The sequence below is a fragment of the Rousettus aegyptiacus genome, unplaced genomic scaffold (assembly GCF_014176215.1).
Source record: "Rousettus aegyptiacus isolate mRouAeg1 unplaced genomic scaffold, mRouAeg1.p scaffold_m13_p_8, whole genome shotgun sequence".
Taxonomy (NCBI): Eukaryota; Metazoa; Chordata; class Mammalia; order Chiroptera; family Pteropodidae; genus Rousettus; species Rousettus aegyptiacus.
In genome coordinates this window covers 50,659,668-50,684,895 of record NW_023416311.1, presented here as the reverse complement: position 1 = coordinate 50,684,895, position 25,228 = coordinate 50,659,668, and positions in this window count along the sequence as shown.

Sequence of the window (25,228 nt, the reverse complement as noted above, 5' to 3'; positions counted from 1 at the left end):
ACTTTATGCCCTTCACAAAAATTCATTCAAATTAGATGAGCAATCTAAATGTAAAATGCAAAACCATAATGTTCCTAGAAGATAACATAATAAAACATTTAGATGGTCTTGAGTTTGACAATGACTTTTTAAATACAACACCAAAGACACTATCCATGAAAGAAATCATTAATAGCTGGACTTCACTAAAATTAAAATTTCTGCTCTATGGGAGACACTGTCAAGAGAGTGAGAAGATAAGCTACAGATGGTAAAAATATATTTGCAAAAATATTTGATATATCTGATAGACTGTAATCCAAAATATACAAGAATGTCCAAAGTTTAACAATAAGAAATGATCAATTTTTAAATGGGAAAAAGTTCTGAATAGATACTTTACCAAAAAATATGTCCAGATGGCAAATAAGCATAGAAAAGCAACATCATATGTCAGTAGGGAATGGCAAATTAAAATGGCAGTGAAACACCACTACATAACTATTAAGATGACAAAAATCCACAACACTAAAAACACCAAATGCTGGAAAGGATGTGGTGCAACAGAAATTCTCATTCACTGATGATGGTAATACAAAATGGTACAGCTTCTTTGGAAGATAGAGCAATTGCTCCCCTTGATATTTACCTGAAATAGTTCAAAACATGTCCACAAAGAAACCTGAATATAAATGTTTATAGCAGCTTTCTTCATAATTGCTCAAACTTGGAAGCAATCAAGATGTCCTTTAGTAGATGGATAAATAAACTGTAGCATATCCAGCAACAGAATAAATTTCACACTAAAAAGAAATGAGCTATTAACGCATGAAAATGTATGGAGGAAGCTTAGGTGAATATTACTAAATGAAAGACACCAATCTAAAAGGGCTACGTACTATATGACTCCAACCATATAACATTCTGTAAAAGAATGAACTATGGAAACAGTAAACAGATTAGTGGTTGCCAAGGGCTGTGGAGAGGGTGGGATAAATCAGCTAAGCAAAGAGGATTTTTAGGACAGTGAAACTACTCTGTATGGTACTATAATGGTAAATATATGTCATTATACATTTGTCAAAGCCCATAGAATGTGGGAACTAAAAATGAACTATAATTTAAACAATGGATTTTGATGCTAATGATGTGTTCATATAAATTCATTAATTGTAACAAATATGTGACACTGGCGGGGATGTTGGCAATATGGAGAGGCTGTGCAGGTGGGAGGTCAGGGCATAATTGGAAAATCTCTGTACTTTCTGCTCAGTTTTTCTATCAACCTAAACTGCTCCAGAAAAAATAAATTCTATTTTAAAATGATACTCAAGAAGCACAGGATAAATGAAAAGTAAATTTCTTTTTTTATTAAATTTATTGGAGTGACATTGGTTAATAAAATTATATAGCTTTGAAACATACAATTCAATAATACATCATATGTATTTTGCATCATGTGTTCATTACCCAAAGTTAAATTTCCTCCCATCACATATATTTGACCCCTTCTACCTTTATCTACCTTCTCTCCTCCCTGCTTTCCCTCTGGTAACCATTTAAAAGAAATTTTAAATGTGTTTGAATGTGACTACATGGGCTCTGATTAGTAATTACAAAAAATAGCCATAAAGAATATATTTTACAATTATTTTAAAACTCATTTAAGTCACTATTTTTATTTCATTTTCCAACTTGTATGATGTTTCACACAGGAAATTTGTTTCTATATATAGAAAACTTAATATCCTTAAAAATAATAGTATGTTCCCATTTCTTTTAATTTATTGGGGTGACATTGGTTAATTTCTCATAAGACCCGTTTTGAGGTAGCTGCTAAGTCATAGTCCAAGATGATAATCATGATAATGATCTTATTCTGTCAGACTTCGAGCATTTTATTCCTCTAGTATATGTCCTTAGTTAACTAGCTTGATAGGAAAAGGGGAAGAGTTGAAAACGTGGCAGTTTTATCAAACTGGCATCCACTATTTTCCCATTAGACCATATCAAATCCTAATTAGAAGGCATACCCTTATGATAATAACACTATTATTATTTACTATGAGATTTTGAAGAGTAGAATGGCATTCACTTTTATCTACATTTGAAACTATGAAAATATTATGGCTCTATCTAGATTAAAAGTTATTTATTTCCAATATCTGCAAATTATCTACAGCCATATAAAATATTGCTATTGTAGGGTTAACATGAAAGTTTTGAGGATGTAGAAAAAAGTGCGGTGGCCTCCATTCTTGCATGGTTTTTCAACTAAGAATTCTTCAACATTAAACAACTATCATAAAAATAAACTTCATTATTTTCTTTTATATATCTTCATGTGAAAGGCCATTATGAACATATCAGGTTAAAACGAACATCTTAAGCCATGTGACACTAGTTTTCTGGTCTCTGTATAACACTCAATGGACAGATGTTGACATATATTTACTACTATCAATAATATGTCTCAGATGGGGATGATGGACCAGGTGAATCTGGAAAGTGAAACCCAGGGTGAAGGCTGTAGACATTAATTTTGTTTTATGATGTTCTGTTTTTCATTATATTTATGTTAGATTGAGTTTGCTTCCAGAATATTAGCCCGTGACAGTAAAGAGAGGTTAGTCTGTCCCAGAAGCTAGGAAAATACATACATGGACACACAGACACATACACACAGCCCTCATGGAGGATCAAAATGTTAATTTAAATTGTATAAAAAAAGCAGTAAATAAATCACACAATTCACCAGAGACATGGGACACAGGGAGTCTGCACAAAGGCAATGTTAAAAAGGCTTTAAAACAGTCCATTAAAAATTTGGTAAGAATGTCTTATATACCTTTTGGGGGATCACAACCACACATGGGGATTCTGCCTCAAGGTACCACTTGGAACCACTGACCAGAAGCTTTAGAGACTAAAATTTCTAAGCAGTTGACAGACAAAATTTGATATTACACATAACCATTTTCTTTCTTCTATTTATGGAGAGTTTTGTTTTCCTAGGTTTGGGATATAATTGACATATAATATTGTATTTAAGGCATACAACGTGATGATTTCATATATGTATATATTGAAAAATATATACCACAGTAACTTTAGTTAACATCTATTACCTCATAGTTATACGTTTTTGTGCAATGAGAACTTTTAAGATCTACTTGCTTAAAATCTTTCAAATATACAATGTAGTATTGTTAAATATAGTCACCATATAATTTCATAATGTGTATGTGTGTGTGTACAATCTCATCATCTTTATCCATTCATCCATCAATTGACACTTAGGTGATTTTCAGTCTTGGCTATTGTAAATAATACTTCCATCAACATGAGAGTGTGGATATCTTTTTGAGATGGTAATTGTTTCCTTCAGCTAAATATCAGAAGTGAAATTCCTGGATCATATGGTAGTTCCAGCTTTAACTTTTTGAGGAGCCTCCATTCTGTATTCCATAGTGGCTGCACCAACTTACATTCCTACCAACAGTGCACCAGGGTTCCCTTGTCACCATATCCTTACCAATACTCATTATCTTGTCTTTTTGATAATACCCATTCTATTAGGTGTAAACTGATATCTCATTGTGGGTTTGATTTGTATTTCCCTAATAATTAGTGATGTTGAGCACCTTTTCATGTTGGCTATTTCTATTTCTTTGGAAAAATGTCTATTTGGTACCTCTGTTTCTTACTTGGATAGTTTGGGATTTTTTCCTTGAGTTTTATGAAATCTCTACATATTTTCAATATTAAACCCTGTCAAATATTTGATTTATAAACATTTTTTCCCATTTGGTAGGTTGCCCTTTTATTTTGTTGATGGGTTCCCTTTGCTGTGTAGAAGCGTCTTTTCAATTTGATCTAGTCTTCCTTATTAATTTTGCTTTTCTTGCCTTTGTTTTGGTCTCAAATGCAAAAAAAAAAAAAAAAAAAAAAAAACAATCATTGCAAGGCTCATGTCAAGTAGCTTATTCCCTATGTTTTCTTCTAGGAGTTTTATAGTTTTAAGTTATATGCGCAAGTTTTTAATCCACTTTTAGTTCATTTTTTTGTGATATAAGCTAGGTGGGCCAGTTTTCTCAATACCATTAATTGAAGAGATTATCCTTTCCTCACTGCATATTCCTGGCTCTTTAATCATAGATTATTTGATAGGGCAGAGATTCTTTGCAGAAGGAGGAAGAGATATTTTCCCCCAACACAAATGTTTGCTGAACTACAGAAACTAAAGGCCTGACGTTGCTGCAACACCATAATTGAGCACAATGAGAGAGAGCTTAGAAAGTTGACATGAGTGTCTAGAATTTTGAAAAATACAGAAACTGGGACTGAATTCCTTCCTGAACTCTGAAAGAGAGTAGAATTCGAGAGCTTGCTATTTTATAGGACAAAGATAAAGAACATAAATGGGTGTGGCTTGCACTTCCAGAACTGAGTTGAGCAATGATGTGTGAATTCCAGTGGTTTTGAGAGATCTTATAAAGATTCTGCCCAGCATATCTGTCTTCCGGACATGGGTAATCCAGTAGAAAAGCTGGAGGTATAGGAGTTTAGGAGGATGAATAAGAGGTTATCCAAAGATATCACTAACTATGGAAATGAATGGTGCAATACAGACATCTCTAGAGGGAGGATCTTCAAAGAACCTCATGCAAAAGAGAACCACAATTTGTCCATCTACTATATAGGGCCCAGATAGCCAGGTTAAATCAGCCCCAGGCAAGGAGTACTTTGACAATTTTCTCTAACCTACTCTCCCCTTGTCTCTTGACTATAGAGAAGCCAGAAAAAACTCAATAAGCTAGGGAGGAGGAAGAACAACAAGGGCTAAAGATAGACCATGGTCTTTTCCCCTTTATTAGTTTAAGAATCCTAGGAGTTAAGCAGGGGGAGGAGATTTTAACTGGTTGATATTAAATTTTTTATTTGAACAGGGCATTTTAATACTGAAAGATGAAACTGTTCTAACAGCTGAAAAATCACAAGAAGTACATGAAATATTCATAAGATCTGGAAAAAAGGAATACAGGGTCTGGGGAAGTGGATTGGGAAAGCGACATTGGAAAAAGAAAAGCTGTTTCCATACTGTATCACATGAAAACCAGATCATTCTATAAACCAGACACATAAATAAGGAAAATAAAAACAGAGCTTGTCTTGCTAAAATAATAGTATTCCTAGTCTCAGGTGCTCATCTCCTTTTCTTATATTGGTCTTTGAACGTTCCCTAGGATGTTTCAATGATACAAAATCTTTAATAAAATAAGTATGACATACAATATAAGCTATATACACTTATTTTTTAAATGTTAAATAAGAGAATAATGATTCTCAAAAGAAAATGATAGCCAATATAAAACTATTTTAATTCTAATATGTAGCTCATTCAAAAGACAAAATAACTACCTATATTTTATATTTTGTGATAGAAGAAGCCATTTATCGCTGAACACTGAAATGATTGTAATAATTTTTTAAAAAACTGCATCTTTTAATCAGAAGTTTAAAAATTCCAAGTGCTAACTATAGTTACTGCATTCTAATCAACACAGGAATTAGACCCAAGTATAAATGAAACCACAAAAGGGTAGATTTCCTAGGTGCAAAGGAAGAGAGAAAGAAAGAGGAGAATTGAGTCTCTTGTTTTCAGCAAAACTGTTATCTGTTGGTCAAAACAACTGTTTGTCTCTGTGCTCCTGTATCTCTTTATCTTTTTTCCCAGTGTATTTAAAAGTCCTTTCAAATAGATTTTTTCAGCTAACAATACATAATGTAACTTTTTATGAAACTTCTGAAATAAAATTATAAAGAAAACATTTTCTCTTATTGTGTATTTAAGGGAGCAGTAGGTTTAAAGTATGGTGGTGGTGTTTTTTGCCTTTTTCCATCTATCATTTGTAACATCGGTTCTCTTAAAAGCATTTTTTTGGAGGGTGGGGGAGGGTGGTTCTAGGATGAGAGAGGAACCTACTGGTCATAACGCAATGCAGTCATCCTTTCTTATCAAACACCCTTCCCATCCCTAGGACACTGCCAAGTAACTGCTGTTAGGAACAGATGCTCCTAAAGGTAGAAAAAAATAAGGTTAAAGTGCAAAATGGGTGGTCTAATCTTCCCCTGGAGGAAATGTTTATTTTCCCCTAAAGACAGAGCACTTCTAGGAAATATACAAAATAAATAAATAAAAATCTTGCCCGAAAGCACCACAGAATATATAGTCCTATACATTGGAACTAATTCACCATTTATTACATACTGGTGTATTCATATGGTTTTGAATATTAAATGCTTTGTAAATACAACAGAGAATTCTGCTGTCACACAGCAATCTTAGCTTTTATAAGGAAGAACATTCACATGCTAACATACAAAATAGGCAATATCGATAAGATAATGCCTTTCCTACTAAATATTTATTATCAGCCTCAAAATTTAAATCTCTCTAGTAATCTAGAGATATAGCATTACTTTTTAAAGTTTTAGCACTTAATGACCCTTTCAAACAAAACAAGGAGGAAATTATAGATATTATAAAAAGAAAGGAAAAAAATACTGAGAAAACCCTCTCCTCATTTTACTCTGACACATGTTTTTACTCTGAGCCATGGTTCCCATTATCTTGGGAAAAGGTTACTGTCAGAACAAAAGCATCCTCCAGGATATCTGATGGTAAACTTATTCTCTAGCGCAATGGGTACTAAAGGCTCTGGTGGAAATACTGAAAACATGAATTAAGCCACAAGTAATAAAAATATCATAAAAAAAGATATTGATTTGGAACTCAAACTTTTACTTTAAAACAGTACCCCAAGAAGAATAATTTGATTCACCAAACAGCAAAACACTTTTCTGCACACGGCATTTCAATCTAACCTTATGATTACATGAGGCCCTCTACTCTATCAGCTGTACCCATAGATGGCCTATGCTATTTTAATGAATTTATTCAAATATATTTTAAAATTTCTCTACCTAGTAAAGATACTAATGCCACTTTATTATACAAACAGTACTTGTATTTATGTAACAGAGCCAGCTGTTTTTATGGGTAAATATTTTTGTCAGAAAATATGAAGTGAGATTTGAACAGAAGTTCAAAATCATAAAAACCACTTTAATACAAACTATACATATCAATTCTCAGTTTACTGGGTTTTTATTGTTATTTTTCTTCTTATATGCATTTTGATGCCAGAGTTCCTTCATGAATATTCATGAGGATTGTTTACAAAACCTTATTTGCTCACTCAGGTACCTGACAATAAAACAGTAGGTTCGATCAAGTCAGGTCACTTATTGGTCAGGCTCAAATTTAACATGTCTTGTTGTAACTTACAACAACTATGAATAAAGGCAGGTATCTGCTATGAGTATACCAAAATTTGAAATTTGTACAAGCTACACTGATTGATTTACCAAATCTTTATAAACTCCTATGTCTGAAGTTGTAAAGCTATGGATTAATAATACAAAAAATGAATTATGCATTTTCATTTGTAAATTCCACATCCTAAAGTAGACTAGTGGTAGTGATTAGCATGCAAATAGGCAGCAGAAACAGTACCATGTTACTATATGGTTCAGAGGAGGTACAGGGTGGGAGATATCAACCTGTCTCTGGAGGAAATATTTGAGTTGAACTTTTATGAATATGTATGAGCTCACCAGGCAAAAAAAAAGGGGGGGGGGGGTCTTAGGCACAAGGAATAATTAAGTATAAAAGATCTAAAACAACCTGAAGAATTCAATAGATTACTAGAAGATAGGTTGCTATGATAAGAGTGTGGAGAGTGAGGTGATAAGATACAGGACACAGGTGGGGAAGGAGAGGTAAAGACATCAAGCCCTGAATGGAAACCGCCTATTACCCATCGGGGCCACCAACAGATCACTCAAGGAGTCAGTGACGATCAGATAAGCATTTTAGAATCAGCTAAGTAATACTTCAGAGTGTTTACAGTAGACTGAAGAAGGTTAAGGAGAACAGCCTGGAAGCTTTCCTATAATTTTGGTGCAAGATGTTAAGGGTCTAAATTGGCACAGTGGTTGGCTGATAACAAAATAGGTGACAGGTAGAAGAGACATCAATCCAAACTAATTTCCATCTTCTTAATGAACCAAGTATCCCAAAAATTACTGATGTATGAATCTGAGAAAAACAAGAGAAAAAAAAATAACTTGAGAATTCAAAGGAAGTATAATTACGATAGCAAATGTATAAAATGTTACATTGTCCCTTGGCATTAGTACGAGCCCCTAATATAAACGAAAATAAAGAAAATAATGTGTGTGCTACCTCTGACTCTACTATCAATTTCCTGGAAAGGGACAGTAACTTCCCTCTATTCATCTCCATTATTCCTTCCACAATCAATTAAAACAAAATTCTTATGACATCCACAAAGTGATATCATAATAATAATAATAATAGTACTATTATTATTCAGGTATTACTCAGGTTTTTCCCCCAGTTTTATTAAGAAATAAGTGACACACATCACTGTATAAGTTTAAGACATACAGCATGATGGTTTTATATGCATATATTGTGAAATCACTATCACAATAAGTTTAGCTAACATCCATCTCATGTTCATTCACGTTTTTAGTTGATAGTTTATTCAAAAATAGCTCATATATTTATAACAGAGTTGTCTACATACATTACATATTGTATATTAAACTGTTTGAATTTTAATATCAGAATGATTAAATATTCCTGAGTTACATCATTTTTTTTTTTGTCACATTCATCTTTCTTGTTGATTGGATGAGGTGAGACAGACTGCCTTTCAGAAAAAAGAGCTTTTGAATTTGCAGATAATTTTATTCCCCCCCCCCCATCTTTTCTGCCATTATGTAGAAATCATTTAAATAAGCTACATCTGTAATGGAAACTGCCAATCGAGGTTAAAGTAGTTTAACCACCAGATTACAGAAATTTAAAATCTACCAACCAAAGCTAAATATTCAGTTTAATAGAATTCAAGCTGTCTCATACCATAACTGGGAGTGTGTGAGGGCTATTCACTGAGAAAATAAATGAATGTCTTGTGAGCTGAGTTAAATATGATTATAAATCTGCATTTCTGAAACTGAAAAATAATCTCTATATCAATGCTCTTATGTGGAGAATAGACATCCACGATTGCCTAGGTGTTGTGCAAAAGTAATTCATGTAGGACAATAATGTAAACACTATCCTATTTTCAAAATGATGTCACTCTTGAATGCTCAGCTTTTCATAATTGTATGCAGTAGTTTAGCTTTTGACAATCTAATATTCATTGATGATTTAAATATTTCATTGTCCCTTTAACCCAAATGCATTTTTAATATTCAAATGGTAGAAACATTTTTCTACCAATGCCACACCTACTGCCACCACCACCAACCTCTCTGGCTTTTTTCTATCACTGTTTCATATTCTACGGCAAATACCTGGCTTAGTTAAAATACACTGAGGCAGGGAAGGGCTATGCGTGAAACTGTGATATGTGTACCCCTATGAGTTCACATTAAGAACTCTCCAAAGGAAAGGAGTACATAAGTAAAAATTTCAGAAGTTGGGCATAATATCTTTTACTTATATTAGCATATAAAATATACTGCTCTGTAATCACAAAAATTTAAGTTTTTGACCAGAAAAGTTTGTCATTTTCTAGTAGAATCACAATTTACCTCAAACATATTTAAAAGCAATTGACTTAACAGCTCTTAGAATTTAAGAACTAACAGCAAACTGTCAGGCCTCATATACATTTACAAAAATACAGAATTTTGAGTTTTCTCTGGTGGAGCAAAACAAATGGAAATCCCTGTTCCTCTTTTTATCAAGGGAGAAATTTAGGGCTCAGATGATAAGATTTGTGGGTAGTGATCCATTTCAAATTTACTCTGACAGAAACATTTTCATCTAATGTAGAGGCCCTTTTGATGAGAATCAACTCAGGAAAGTATCAAAAGGTTGCCAGTGATTTTTTTAACAAGGTAGAGAGGTTTGTACAAAGAATGATTTTGTTTATGTACAACTCTACAGGCTTTATTCTGGAAAAAATAAAGATTATGTTTGAGTGCATGACTTCAATGCTTTTAGAAAAGTAGAAAACCAATCAAAGTCTTGCTGATAGTGATTTTGAACTGGAATTGGAATAATCACTGCTTTTTCTACCTCTTTATTTGGAGTTAGATGAATCCTCAACTGAATCTTCAACCAGGAAAAGCCTGCATTAATATTGGCTTAGAGTCTGATACATGAGGCTTTTCAAGCAGAGTCAAAAGTCAGAAGCATCATCCCTGTGTAAGGAATGAAGTTTCCTGAGAGAGGCTAAAGGAGAAGAGCCAGTTGAATTAAGGGGATGGAAGAGGGTGGTCAAAATTAAATTATAGCACAAGTTCTGAGGCTGGCCATTCCTCACCCCCTTTTCTTACAAGGTAAAATATTCATCAGTTAGTCCCACTCCTTACTCTGTAATGCTGCAGGTTGCTTCCCTGACTGTTCCCTAACTGTTCCAGGGAGGCTCACCACGCTGTCAGATTGGGGAAGACATAGTGCCATGCCACTTAGATGATGGCACACATTTCCTGTTGATCTGGCAAAGTCCATGTGAGCCTCTCACTTGAATCACGAGGCAAAGTGAACTGCAGACCAGTAGGCAAGTCCCCAGGCATGACAGTACACGAGACCAATTCTCCTTATCTTTCCCATTGACCTACACTGTATCATGGAACAACCTACCCACCTCATCCCTGGCTACAGGTCAGAAAGGATAGAAGTTATTCCTCTTGGATTACCCATATCTTGCCTGAAAAAGAGAACCATTAATTTTATCCTTAGCATTCTTCTTCATCTCTTTGAGAGGTTAAATGTTTAGGTAAAACTGGATGAGGAAGTGTGAACTTGATTCCTTTTAAAATCTAGTAAGATATTCTGTGCTCATGTTCTTCACCTTATCTCATGTATTTTCATTATAAAGAACATAAATCTTGGTGGGAGCGGGAGTGTAATTTCACAAATATCCTGTCTGCCTAAGAGAGGAAGGTGTGGTATCTTAGAAAAAATTTTATAAGGACAATTTCTTGTATCAAACACCTGAGACAACAGCTTTAGCCAAACCATTGATAACCCCAGGTCATATATGTACATACTTCCAGCATCTAATTGCGGCAAAATAGATAATAGTATCATCCTCTCTTTCTAGATACAAAATGTTATGGGTTCCAAGTAGCCTTATACATAAGTATCCTATTTTAAAAAATGTGTTCTCTGTCCAGTGAAGTATAGGAAACACCCTGTTTTGGGGTGGGTGATGTATGATAGTTGACATCTATTTACAACTGGAGAACACAGTAATGTTTCATAAAAACATAGTCTGAGTAAAAAAAAAAAAAATCCTGGGAAAAGGACTGCAGTATGTGGATGTCTATTCTAGGAATGACAGAAAGAGGTGACCCTGAAAAAGAGACCATAAAACAAAATAAGGATCAACCCAGTAAAGCAAAATCTAGTGTACCAAGATGTATTTTTATATATTGAGGAAAATTAGCCTAACCAGGCTGGTTCTTTAGAATCTGGAAAAGATCGACAAACATTAATAACTAATGTAGCTAAGATTATGGTTGGACAACCCATGTTTTAGGGGCAGAGTATCCAGAGAAGTTACTACTGAGGACAATAATTACTGCTGGACAAGATAAATGAAATACACGTTTTGCTTCAAAATGTCAAGCCATGCCTTAAATCCATGATAAATACCACAGGAAAGACCTTAAATGTTGCCAGAGATAGACAAGAAAAAAGCAGGTGTGGACTTAGCACTCATGAGAAGACTGTGGATGAAAAACCAGGACCCTACAACAAGCCCTTCAGCTGAAACCAGACGGCGACTTTGTATAGGAGCTCCACTGCGCATGACCCACTCTAGGAAGGCACAGCAGGGAATCTTTTGGGTATGGCTGGACAGAGAGACTGGATGGATCAACCTTCTCCTAAAAGATTCAAGAACTGGGATATAATCACTGTGGCCCCTGTGGAAATCTCAGCATCATGACATTCCTAATTACCTAGAGTATGATGGCCAATCCATTACCTAATCTAATTCTATACTAATATTTTTGTAAGGGGTACTGGCTACAAGTCTGTTGTGGGGGAATCTTTCCACATTTCTAATTGGGGGCTTCATACAATATATGTTCATGTCCCATAAGTCATTCATTACTGAGTAACTGACAGTTTACACTAATACATGGATTTTTTAAATCCAGAGGAATATTAAAAGTTAAACACATTTTAAAGAGCTCATCTGCTCCAGCTTTTTATTTGCAGAGTTAATAAGAAACTTGTTTCTTTTAAATTTCCGTTTCCTCTTTCTCTCTCTTATCAGTCTACATCTAGACATGTAATTGAAGAAGCAACTAAACTGTCAGCTATATATGAAAACACATTAGAACTACAAAGTTCAATGTACCAATGAATATAAAAGCACAATAATATAATAGTAAAACAGTCAGTGAAAGAGTAACATCAGCTGAGATCCTGATAACCAGTGTACACCCTAGAAGCTAACATAAGCTTTATAACTTTTTTCCTATAAATTTCTATTTTTTCACATACTTGCAGCAGCCTGACAAATTAATTTTTTTAATTTTATAGAGCATCTGGAGCACCTTCAGTTATAATAAACCAGGCGAGTCAGAAAGCAACCAAATTCACTTCTTTTAGTCATTAATCAAAAAGGTAATGAATGGGTGGCAGAGCCTGGCTAGCTCTTCACCAAACACTCTGATTTCAGCACATGGTGGGCTGCATTTCCCAGTCTCCTTCACTGTAAGTGAGTCTATGACAGTCTTACAGAATGGAATGTGGGCAGAAGCAATGCACACCACTTCCGGGCCTAGCCTACAAAACCCTTGCCATAAAATCCTCCATTCCTGTTTCCCATAGACCAGCTGAATGGAGAAGACCCCTAGGTCCTAGAGTAGGAAAGACACAAAGAGCGAGCAAGAACTATAGTATTATTGTTTAAAGCCACTGAAATTTGAGGACTTTTCATAACTTCATAATTTTTCATAAATTAGCCTACCCTGATAATACTAAAAAATATTTATATTTTTAATTAAAATATATGGTTTAATACACAATCTCCCTTTTGCAGCTAATAATTCAAGGTCACTCCTGTCTTGCCTATTTTTTACATCCTCTTTGTAGACTGGAACATCGCTTCACTGCTATTTGTCTTTCATAAGACATATATTGGTCTTGTCACAGGATAACCCTGGTACCTAGAATTACTGAGAGCCTACAATAAAGGCATGTATTCTGCTGTCCAATTCTTAATTCTGGGGATACTGAAAATTTTTAAATGTCGAAAAAAGAAAAAAACAACTAAAGAAGCAGGTGCTTATTCTTTTCCTCTTCTTATTAATGGAGTAATATTTGAATAACATTTCAGTAATATTTCAACATCATATACAGAACAAATATCATTTTTCCTGTATAAATGTGAGACTTTAGTATTGTTTCATTTAAAAAATATATGACTTCTTTTCAAATGTATAAAGAGAAGCCAGTTACCATCAACATACAGATAAATGTGTTCAAAAGTAGAAAGTTAACTTGACCTTACACCTGTTAAAATGACTCTTATCAAAAAGATAAATAGTGTTGGCAAAGATTTATAACAAGGAAACCCTTGTTACCGCTGGTAAGACTATAAACTGGTGTAACCACTATGGAAAACAGTATGGAGGTTCCCCCCAAAATTAAAATAGAACTACCATATGACCCAGCAATTCCACTTCTGGGTATTTATCCCAAAGAAACGAAAATACTAACTTGAAGAGATATATACATCTCCTTGTTCATTGCAGCATTATTTATAATAGTCAAGATACGGACATGACTCAAGAGTCCACCAATGGATAAACAAAAAGTGTGGTATGTACATATACACAGAGATATTTGACCATAAAAAATGAAATCTTGCCATTTGTTAACATGGTGGACCTCGAGAGAATTATACTAAGTGAAATAAGTCAGACAAAAAAGACAAATACTGTAGTATCTTGCTTATATGTGAAATCTTAAAAACAAACAGAAATCTCAATCCCATGGATACTGAGAACATATTGGTGGTTGTCAGAAGTAGGGAGTGAGGAGTGGGTGAAATGGGTAAAGCTGGTCAAAGGTACAAACTTCCAGTCACAAATAAGTGTCATGGGACATAATATATAGCATGGTAACTATAGTTAATTCTGTATTGTATATTTGAAAGTTGCTAAAACAATAAATATCAAGAGTTCTCAACAAAAGAAAAAAGTGGTAAGTTAACTAGTCTCCAAAAATGATGGGATTCAAATACACTCCTACTTAGTTGAGGTATGACTGCTATATAATATACAGCCATGTTTTTTGTTCTTTGTGAGCATCTGTCTTTTAACTTTATATTGATTCTATAATCAAAGTAGTTGGTACTTTGGTTTAAAATGATAAGGCCAATATTAAATTTTGCAAAATTGAGTTGTAATGTCACCTTACAGAATCCATATCTAATCATGAGTTATAACAAGGTTGAGAAGGTTCAAAAGTTTTGCTACAGATTTTAAAAATAAAGGTTGTAATTATTTTCTCTTGGGGGCATGTGAGATTGTTCACCATACCTGGGTCTATTCATTCCTGACTACTAAGTGAATCCTAAGACTCAAAAAAGAAAATAGTAACTTATTGCTTAGGAGCAATTTCCAGCCTTGTATAAGAAAGCAAGCTTGAGAAACATGTTCATTTGTGACTTTTAATGTGGATGCCCTTTAAGCATACTGTTTCCCGAACCCACAGAATTACACTAAATCTTTGAAAACAGCAGGAGTATCTATCCTATGGAAACAGATGCACATAGATAACTGTTAACAGAAAATAAATGAGGCATAATTGGCTGAAATGTTCAATGACTGAACCACAAGGAACATTCAAAACATTTTTGTGCTTAGTTGTCAGGCCCTCAATTTTATCACATTATCACAAAAATTACATTTTCCTATGTTTGGAAATTGTTATATTTTATTTAAATATACTTCCATTTATAGTCTCAAAACTGTCTGTCACTCCTTTTAAAAAGCAAAAGCTGATGTGGGAGAAAACACAAAGTCTGCTAGACACTGCAAGAAGGGGATGTCACAGTTAAGAACAATACCATGTTTATTTGGGGAATGTGTTAAGAAAGAGAGCAATTTAGAAGCAATGGAGGAGGAAGAAGAGGAGGAGTGCTGGGTAGAACAGATGTTTGGGATACGCAGGAATATTAGGAATGAAAACCCCTGGTCTCAATACTTGGGGCTATTTCTGCCACTGACTGGCACTGGGTCATGTAGGTCACGCATTTCTCTAAGCCACCAAGCTAAGGTATGAGGAATGAAATTTCACCTTTACTCCACTCACCTGGTGAAGCACCCTGGCATAAATATACATCCCTAGGGAGGAAACTGGAAGTTGTGCCTTTGACGCACACACCCCCACAGAGTGAAAAGTTCTGCTATCCAAGCCATACTTGTGTGGGGATCTATCTATCCTCCAAGGAGAATCATTTCCTAATTTTCATAAAGGTTTATCAATGCCAGCAAAAGGCTTAAAACTAGACAGGTGGCTCTGAGCTCCTTCTGATGCCAAAATTCTGGGGTTAGCATGGCTGCAGTGTAGGTATAATGAGCTCTGTGGCAACAATTTGAAAAGCACCGAAATTATTCACTTAGATAAGAGTTCTGGTTCCCACTCCATCATCACTAACCACTATGACCCTGAGCTTTATCAATGACATAGAGATGCTGCCTTTTTACCTGCCACAAAGTGTTGCATATGCCTCAAATGAGATAAAATCTTCACATAAGCTGTAAAGTACTATGGACTTTAACACAAAGATGAAAGTAAACTTGAAAAAGAAAAGACAGGCTGTACTTAGATGCGACTTACAAATAAGCAGAATAAGTTTTCTCAGTAAAAAGATAAAATGCTGAAGCAATGCAAAATCTTTTATCTTCACACATTCCCCAAACTTTAAAGATTCAAAACCACAATAGTCTTAAAGAATACTTGATGCTGGAAAAGATTCTAAGTAAAATTGCTGTTTCCTTCTTATGTTTATAGGGTTTCATCATGTATAATATACTTAACTTAATGAGCTCTTGAGAAAAAGAACAATGAAGAGAAAACAATAGAGAAGAATTTAAAAGGTATGGGAGAACCTCAGATCCTCTCGGTGAATATGCATCCCATGTGAGCATGAATAGAGATGGAAATTCTCTTAGCTGTTTTTAATTCCAATGCACGTCTAGTGTAAAAGATTCAAATATATATATATTTGAAGTATATATGTGTGTGTGTGTGTGTGTATATATATATATACACACACATACATACTTGTCTGATGCTAAAAAAAACACACACAATGATCTATTCAAAGCTGGGGCCAAAGAACATTTCTGTTGGACCTTATGCTGCAATACTGAGGAAACTGAAGAATATTCCAGAGTAATATTTATTATCTTTTAATTACATATTTCCCATTTTAGAATTTAAATCGTATGTGGTAAAATTTGATTTCACTCTGTATTAAATAATTCTAAAACCTATTGGAATGACTTCCTAATGAATCTTCCTTGGTTCTAACCTTGATCCCTTTCAACTGACCCTTATAGAGCTACCAAAGTAATCTTTCTATATGAAATTCAGATCATCTATCTCCCCTGATTAAAACCTTTCCCAATGAAGTTTTTATTACTGAGAGTAAATGCCAAGTCTGGCATAAAAGTTTCTCCTTGACTTGACCCCTAACTGTTCATTTTCATTTCATTGCACCAACCATTCCAAACTGACACTGAATGTTCCAGCCAAAATGAACAGCTTATAGTGTGTTCTAGAAAACAATTATCTACACGTGTTCTTCCGTGTGCCTGTAATATCTTCTCACCTTCCTTTCTGTCTACACCTGTTATTTATCTTTCAAAACTCAGCTCAGCTATTAACTTGCTCAGGAAGCCCTCCACAAGTTCCCAATAAAATTTATGTTTTTCTTATCCGTGCGTCACTTACGCTTTTACATACTTATAATCTAGCTTTTTTTGCCCTGTAAGTTTACTAATCATGAACTTCTTAAAAGTGAACACTGTAACTTTACTTTTTCAGTGCCTGGTACAATGCTTAATTCAGTAAAGGTGCCCCATACATAAATTGTTTTAATAAATCAATAAAGTACCACTGCTTTAGGTTCTCATTTTGCATTCTAGTACCAACTAAATCCCTTCGCCATTTTACTATCCTCTGAGGTTTAGAACACCCATGTGTGTCCTCACTCTTGATTCAAGATTCTCTGTAATTTCCCCCTGAAAACTAACCCCTGTCAAGCAAAGTTAATGATTCCCTAGAACCGATCCTATTATTGTCTGATCTTTGATATTTATCTTTGGCTACAGTAATAAAGCTTAGAGCCTAAGTGGCTCACAACAGCAGCAACAAAAAAATGTATCTCTCACATTAAAGGAGAACCACAGATTGACTACAGGACTGAAGAAGATAGGAAAGAGATATGTTCCATCTCTCTCCTAATTACAGAATTCAGGCAGTAGAGCGGCTCTTATCTGGCAGTCTGTTCTCTCCTGGTTGAGGCAGAATGAGAGACAATAAAGCAACTGCACAGTCCCAAAGTTTCTGCTTAAGTTTATTCAACATCCATTGGAGAAGCAAGTCACCTATGCTAGCCTGACAAGAGGGCATGGAAATATCTTCTACTCTACCTACAAGAAAGCATGGGAAACTCTTACATGGAAGGGAACAGATAATTAGTCGCAATAATACAATCTACTACTGAATCCTCATAACATGCCATATCCCTCCACTGCAATTTGACAAGGTCATAAGACATCAATTGACAATCCAACTAAATCTGACCAATTTCCCAAAACCTGGAACTGGCCCCACCAATGTAGAAATTGAATATGCCAGTAATAGCACACGATGTCTAAGGAACATTCTTCTATTTGATTATGGCAGAAATAGCGTCAAACCTAAGAGGAAAGAAAGCATCTGAGACAAGTTTATAAATTCTCAGCAAAAAGATTTTTGTATATTAGTTTTCAAATATTTGACCTCAATAATTGTTAATAAAACTGACAATATCTGGGGGTGGGGTCTGTTCTTGATAGTCCATATTGTGCGGGAACTTTAAAAGAAAAACTTGTTTTCATATAATTGGACCAAATGAAATGATCTCAATTGCACTTATGCATTGAGAGCACTGATTGTCTCCCTGCCTTTGTAAAAGGAACAGGGGCACCACTAAGACACAGCATTTCTAAAACTTACTTTCCTAGTTCAGAAGAGCTTTACTGTAATACCAATATCTCTTTATTCAGCAATAAATCCTTTATTCCTATCTGAATTTTATCCATGTCTATAAAATCTAACTAAAATTACTATGTAACAAATAAGCTCATTATAATAAAGAACTCTTTCCATTAACTAAGTCACACATTTTAATCATACATATAGAATGAACTAACAATTACCAAAGACACTGACCATCTAAGCTTGAAAGGGAAGGTTCATCACATTCAATGGTAATTTCTGAGAGGGTATAAAATGTGCAATTTTCATCATATATGTCAACTTGTTGGTATATAAACTTTAAATTGTCATTGTTTCCTATACAACTAAGTTGGTAAACACTCCTACTGCCACTAGATATATGGCTCCTTTGATGATATCTCAAGCATATTCTATTATGGTTCGGGCATGTTCAGTCCTGAAAACAACAAAATATCAGTTATTAAGATGCATTTCTCTTCTCTAGTGCACATGGAACATTCTCAAGGATTGACCACATCCTGGGACACAGAGACAGCCTCAACAAAAATAACAGGGTTGGAATCATACCAACCATATTCTATGATCATAAGGCTTTGAAGCTGGAGATCAACTGTAAAAAGAAATCAGGAAGAACCACAAATACATGGAGATTAAACAACATGCTACTGAAGAATGACTGGGTCAAAGAAGAAATAAAAAGAGAAATCAAGAGATACATAGAAATAAATGATAATGATAGTACAACATATTAAAACTTTTAGGACATAGCAAAAGCAGTCATTAGAGGAAAGTTCATACCATTACAGGCCTATCTACAAAAACAAGAATGACCCAAACTCTTCAATCTAACACTTCATCTTAAACTAGAAAAGAGCCGTCTCCCACCGTAAAGAAATCCGATCTCATCTGATCTCGGAAGCTGAGCAGAGTCAGGCCTGTTTAGTACTTGGGTGGGAGACCACCTAGGAAGACCAGGTGTTGTAAGCGTAAAACATAAAAAATAAGAGATTGTAAACTGACGAGGTCCTTGCAATCTGTGAAGTCAACCAAGGATTCCCTAGCCTAAAAAAAAAGAAAAAAGAAAAACTAGAAAAGGAAGAATGAATGAAGCCTAAAATCAGCAGAAGGAAAGAAATAATCAAAATTAGAGCAGAATTAAATGAAATTAAAGAAAAACTAGAAAAATAAGTGCAACAAAGAGCTAGTTCTTCGAAAAGTTTAATGAAATTGACAAACCTCTAGACTCACTAAAGAAAAAAAAGAAAAAGGACAAATAATCAGGGATGAAAGAGGAGAACTGATGACAGACACTACAGAAACACAAAGAATCATACAAGAATACTATGAAAAAGTACATAACACCAAATTTAACCTAGAAGAAATGGACAAGTACTAAGGTAGATACAACCATCCTAGACTGTCAAGAAGAACTGGAAAATCTAAATAGACTGATCAGCAGCATGAAAATTGAAACAACCATCAAAAACCTATCAAAAAGTAAAAGTCCAGGACCAGATGGCTTCACCAGTGAATTCTACCGAACATTCAAAGAAGATTTAATACCTATTCTCAAACTGTTCCCCCCCAAAAAAATCAGAGAAGGCAATACTTCCCAACTCATTTTATGAGGCCAATATTACCCTGATACTAAAACCTGGTAAAGATAAGACAAAAAAGAAACTACAGACCAATCTCTCTCATCAACATAGATGCAAAAATCCTAAATAAGATGCTAGCAAACTGAATACTGAAACATATTTAAAAGATCATACACTATGATCAGATGGGCTTCATCCCAGGGGCACAGGGATGGTTCAACATAGGCAAATCAATTAATGTGATATATCGCATAAACAAAAAATAAGAATCATATGATCATATCAATAGATGCAGAAAAAGCCTTTGATGAGATACAACATCCATTTAAGATCAAAACACTTAATAAAATCAGTGTAGAAAGAAAGCACCTTGACATAACAAAGGCCATATATGACAAACTCTCAGCCAACGTTATACTTAACGATGAAAAACAAAAAATATTTCCTTTAGTATCAGGAACAAGACAAAGCTGTCCACTATCGCCACTGTTATTCAATATAACATTGGGGGTCCTAGAGAGTGCAATCGGGCAAGAGAAATATATAAAAGGCATCCAAATAGGAAACAAAAAAGTCAAACTGTTACTATTTGTGGGTGACATAATTCTCTATATAGAAGACCCTAAAGATGCCTCAAGGACACTACTAGAAACGGTAAGCAAATACAGTAAAGTTTCTGGTTAAAAATTCATGGCTTGAAATTCTATCACATTCCTATACTGTAATAATGAAGTGTCAGAAAAAGAAGTGGAAAAAATAATTCCCTTTTCAATTGCAACAAAAATAACAAAATAACTAGGAATAATTTTAACAAAATATGTGAAGGATCTATATGATAAAAACTGTAAGATGCTACTAAAAGAAATCGAGAAGATACAAAGAAATGGAAAGATATTCTGTGTTCATGGATAGGAAGAACCAACATAGTTGAAATAACCTATTACCTAAAGCATTACACAGATTTAATGCAATCTCCATCAAAATCCCATCAACATTTTTCAAAGAAATAGAACAAAAAATCATCAGATTTGTATAGAAGCACAAAGACTTGAATTGCCAAAGCCATCCTGAGAAAAAAGGACGAGGCTAGAGGCATCACTCTGCCCCACTGCAAATTATACTACAAAGTGACAATAATCAAAATGGCATGATATTGGCAGAAAAGCAGACGCATGGACCAGTGAAAAAGAATCAAGAGTCCAGAATTAAACCCATGTTTATATGGGCAAATAATTTTCTACAGAAAAGCAAAAAACACACAGTGGAGAAAGGAAAGCCTCTTAAATAAATGGTGCTGAGAAAACTGGAAAGCCACCTGTGAAAGAATGAAACTAGACTGTTTTCTATCACCGCACACTAAAATTAACTCAAAATGGATTAGGATCTGAAGATAAGACCCTGAAACAATAAATTTTATAGAAGAAAACAAAGGAACTGAACTCATGGACCTTGCATTTAAAGAGGATTTTATGAATTTGACCTCAAAGGCAAGGGAAGTAAACACCAAAATAAATGAATGGAACTAAAACTAAAAAGCTTCTGCACAGCAAAATAAATTGTCAATGAGGTAAAGAGGCAACCATACCAATGGGAAAAAATATTTATAAGCAAGGGCCTAATATCCAAAACATACAAAGAACTCATGCAACTCAATAACAACAATAAAAAATGATCCAATTAAGAAATTGGCATGAGACCCGAACAGACACTTCTCCAAAAAAGACAAAAAAATGGCCAATAAACATGAAAAGATGCTCAACATCACTAGCTATTAGAGAAATGCAAATCAAAACCACAATGAGATGCCACCTCACACCTGTTAGAATAGCTGTTAGCAACAGGACATGTAACAAGTGTTGGAGAGAATGTGGAGAAAAAGGAACCTTCATACACTGCTGGTGGGACTGAAAATTGGTACCACCACTGTGGAAAACAGTATGGAAGTTCCTCAAAAAACTAAGAATTGATCCAGGAATTCCTCTACTGGCTATTTACCCCAAAGACTTAAAGACCCATATCTGAAAAGATGTTTGCACACCGATGTTTATAACATGGAAGCAGTCAAAGTATTCCATGATAGATTGGCTAAGAAAGCTGTAGTACATATATACAATGGAATATTACTCAGCCATAAGAAGAGATGAAATACTGCCATTTGCAACAACATGAATAGACCCTGAGATAATCATCCTAAGCAAAATAAGCCAGATAGAAAAAGTTGAAAACCACACAATATCACTTATATGTGGGAGATAACCTAAAAGTAACAAATGAACAGGACAGACAAGCAGAAACTCATGCAGATGGACAACAGACTAGTAGGAACCAGAGGGGCTGGGGGAGGTAGATGAGGTAAAGGGCGTCAAATATGTGGTGACAGAAAGAAATCTAACCATGGGTGGTGAACACATGATGCAAAGTGTTCTTGCTGTTGAATTGTATGCCTGAAACTTACTGGAGTTCATTAACCAATATCACCATAATAAAAATTTTAAAAATAAATAAATATATAAATGCTCAGCTAAAACAAAAATTTTATCTACATATTTTTCAAATTTACAACGTATCTGATTAAACATTTGTACACCACTCATGTAGGCTAGACTTGTTGCCATACTAGCTTGGCACGAAGGTGTGTTGTGTTCACTCTCTGTTCTCTCCAACCAACTTAACTGCCCTTAGAACCTAGTATTGGATTGAAGAAGAGAAAAAGGAGAAAAAATATCTATGTGTGTGAGTGCCTATGAAAACTTTGCTTTCTTCTTTATGTTGACATCATGACTGAGCTGGACTCTATAACATTTAATCACAAGCAACTACTCCAAGCAAGATTTAGTGTCTTCAAGAACTATAATCATTCCAAATCACGCCACCAACACACACTTCAGGTTCACAAAGCATCCCTCTGGTATGCACACCTCCTTGTTGTGGTATTGCAGTGAGCCTCAGCAACCGCACTACTTCTACCTTATTTAACATCTATGACCCCAACATAGTGAAATTCATCCTTCACAGCCCTTAAAACCAACAATTCAAGGGTACTCTCTATACCCTCACCATCTGGTCTATTATCACATCTACTACTCTGTTGTCTTTCTCCTGTGTTTTTCTCTAGTTTCAGGTAAGAAGCATATGGACAAGCCCCATCATCAGCAGATATTCAACAGAGAAAAAAGCCAACTCTCTCCTTTTGCCAGAAACACACAAATTTTATGAACAATTCTATTCTCACTTTTCCCCCTTATCTTAGAGAACCAATAGTGTACTGTTTTCCCTTTCCCAAAAGGAAGAGAGAGGAATGTGTGTTGACTTCCTTGAATTATATACTCCATAAAAGTGATCTGTCTTACCTCCCAGTACTACTTCTATGTTTCCCATGATTTTTTTTTAAAAAAGGTTATTTTGGCTTATTTTGTAATTGGAGCATCATCAACTCACTCCAAAAACTGGGCCTTCTTTAACACAGCCTTTGGAGAATTCAGTAACTGCTTTCATCAGGTATTTCCACTGCAATCCTTAAATAATTTGGTAATTTAAGTAAATGGATAAGCTCTCCACCAGTGATTTATTGTTATATGACACTCACCTAAAGTAGAGACAGTCTGTAAATAATCAAATGTGTATTTAAATATACATACTGTACACTAGACATATACACTCTTCTGGCAAAGGAGTTACTTTCCCATAATGTTTAAAATTCCTGTAGCTTCTTAAATTCCCCTTGTTATTTGGTTTCAAAAGTAGGGTCAAGTTCGTCAATAACATGATTTTGGTGCAAGTAGTTGTAGAACAAGAGAAAAGAAATGATGCCATTGAAATAACAATTAGAATTTACTACTTCTTGGATATTCCCACAAATGCTATTCTAAACAAAAGATGTCAGGGAATCCCATGAAAAGGAAAACAATTAGTGACTAGGTATGTAATTTCAATGGAAAATGAGTCATGTCTCTAATCAAGAGTAGTAACATAAAGTCTGTGTCAATGTTATAGACCCGTTTCAAATCAAGAAGGAGACTGAGGGATAGGGAGCCATTCATCATTGCCATGATTTTCACTAACAAATGAAGTGCCTAGAGGCCATGATTTTAAAGATGCTCAGAATGGGGCATAACAGATTTATAGTCACTCTTCTAACCTTTAAATCAGTGCCTGATTACTAAAAGGTCTGTAGTACTTGTAGAATATTCAAAAAGCATTTAGAAATTTTTATAGTAAAAAATGCCATGTGTGCTTTCAAGCCATCAACAATATTCAGCCCCAAATTTACATGAGAACATGTTCATGTATAATGCAGTTACAGTAGTATATCCTAAAAATATTCCATATGCAGTAAGTTGTTTTATTTTCTAATTTTCTCTGAAATTAAATGCTGATCATTTCCCTGAATGGCAGCTCTTAACAGATAGCCTAGAAACTAGTCAGCCTATTTATAGTCCTATGATCTCTCAAGAAAAGTGAGTATACCCAGAATATACACATGGGAAGTACTTTTGTTACAGCTAGAGTCTAGTAATAAAAATAAATAAATATTGCAAATGAAACAACATGCCTAGGGAGTACTCAGTATAATATTCATCCCATATTCTTTTATAAACCTGTATATGGGCATATTCAGTATCATAACCTCCCAAATGCCATCCCACAAACTTCACAGCAGATCATGCAGAAAAGTCAAAACACCATATAAGCATGGCTTATATGTTAGAATTTTCTCAGAGTCTGAGGTCATGGGCATTAATGTCATTTTTACATAATTCCTAGAAATACTTTTTAAAAATACAGACCCTTTGTTCAGTGTTCCACATAGAAAATTTTAGTATTTTCAATCATGGTTCTAATATAGCTCTCTTAAAATATAAACTTTGTTGAAGTATAAGTTACTGTCTACTCTACTGTTGCCCTTAGTTCTCTCAGTTTTTGATTTATAGAATTTCGAGTTCTGTTATTAGTGAATTTAGAATTGTCTTCCTAACCAACTGTCCCTTTTACCCTTAGTAAATATCATACTTTATCATATATAACACTTTTTGTCTCAAAAGCAACTATGTCTGGTAGTATTACAATTATTCCAGTTTACACAGAGTTTTAGGGAGAATTACAGGGTGGAGGGAAGTGGTCAAGGATTTCCTGGGCCTTCTAACTCACCATGGAGAGAAGTTACTGTACAGGATCTGGTATATCCTACATACAGAGTGTTTCCTTACATGATGTTCTCCTGTAATGAATTGGTCTGAAAAAAGAGATAGCGAAGAAAGATGTTCTGTACTATTTTCAGATTTTG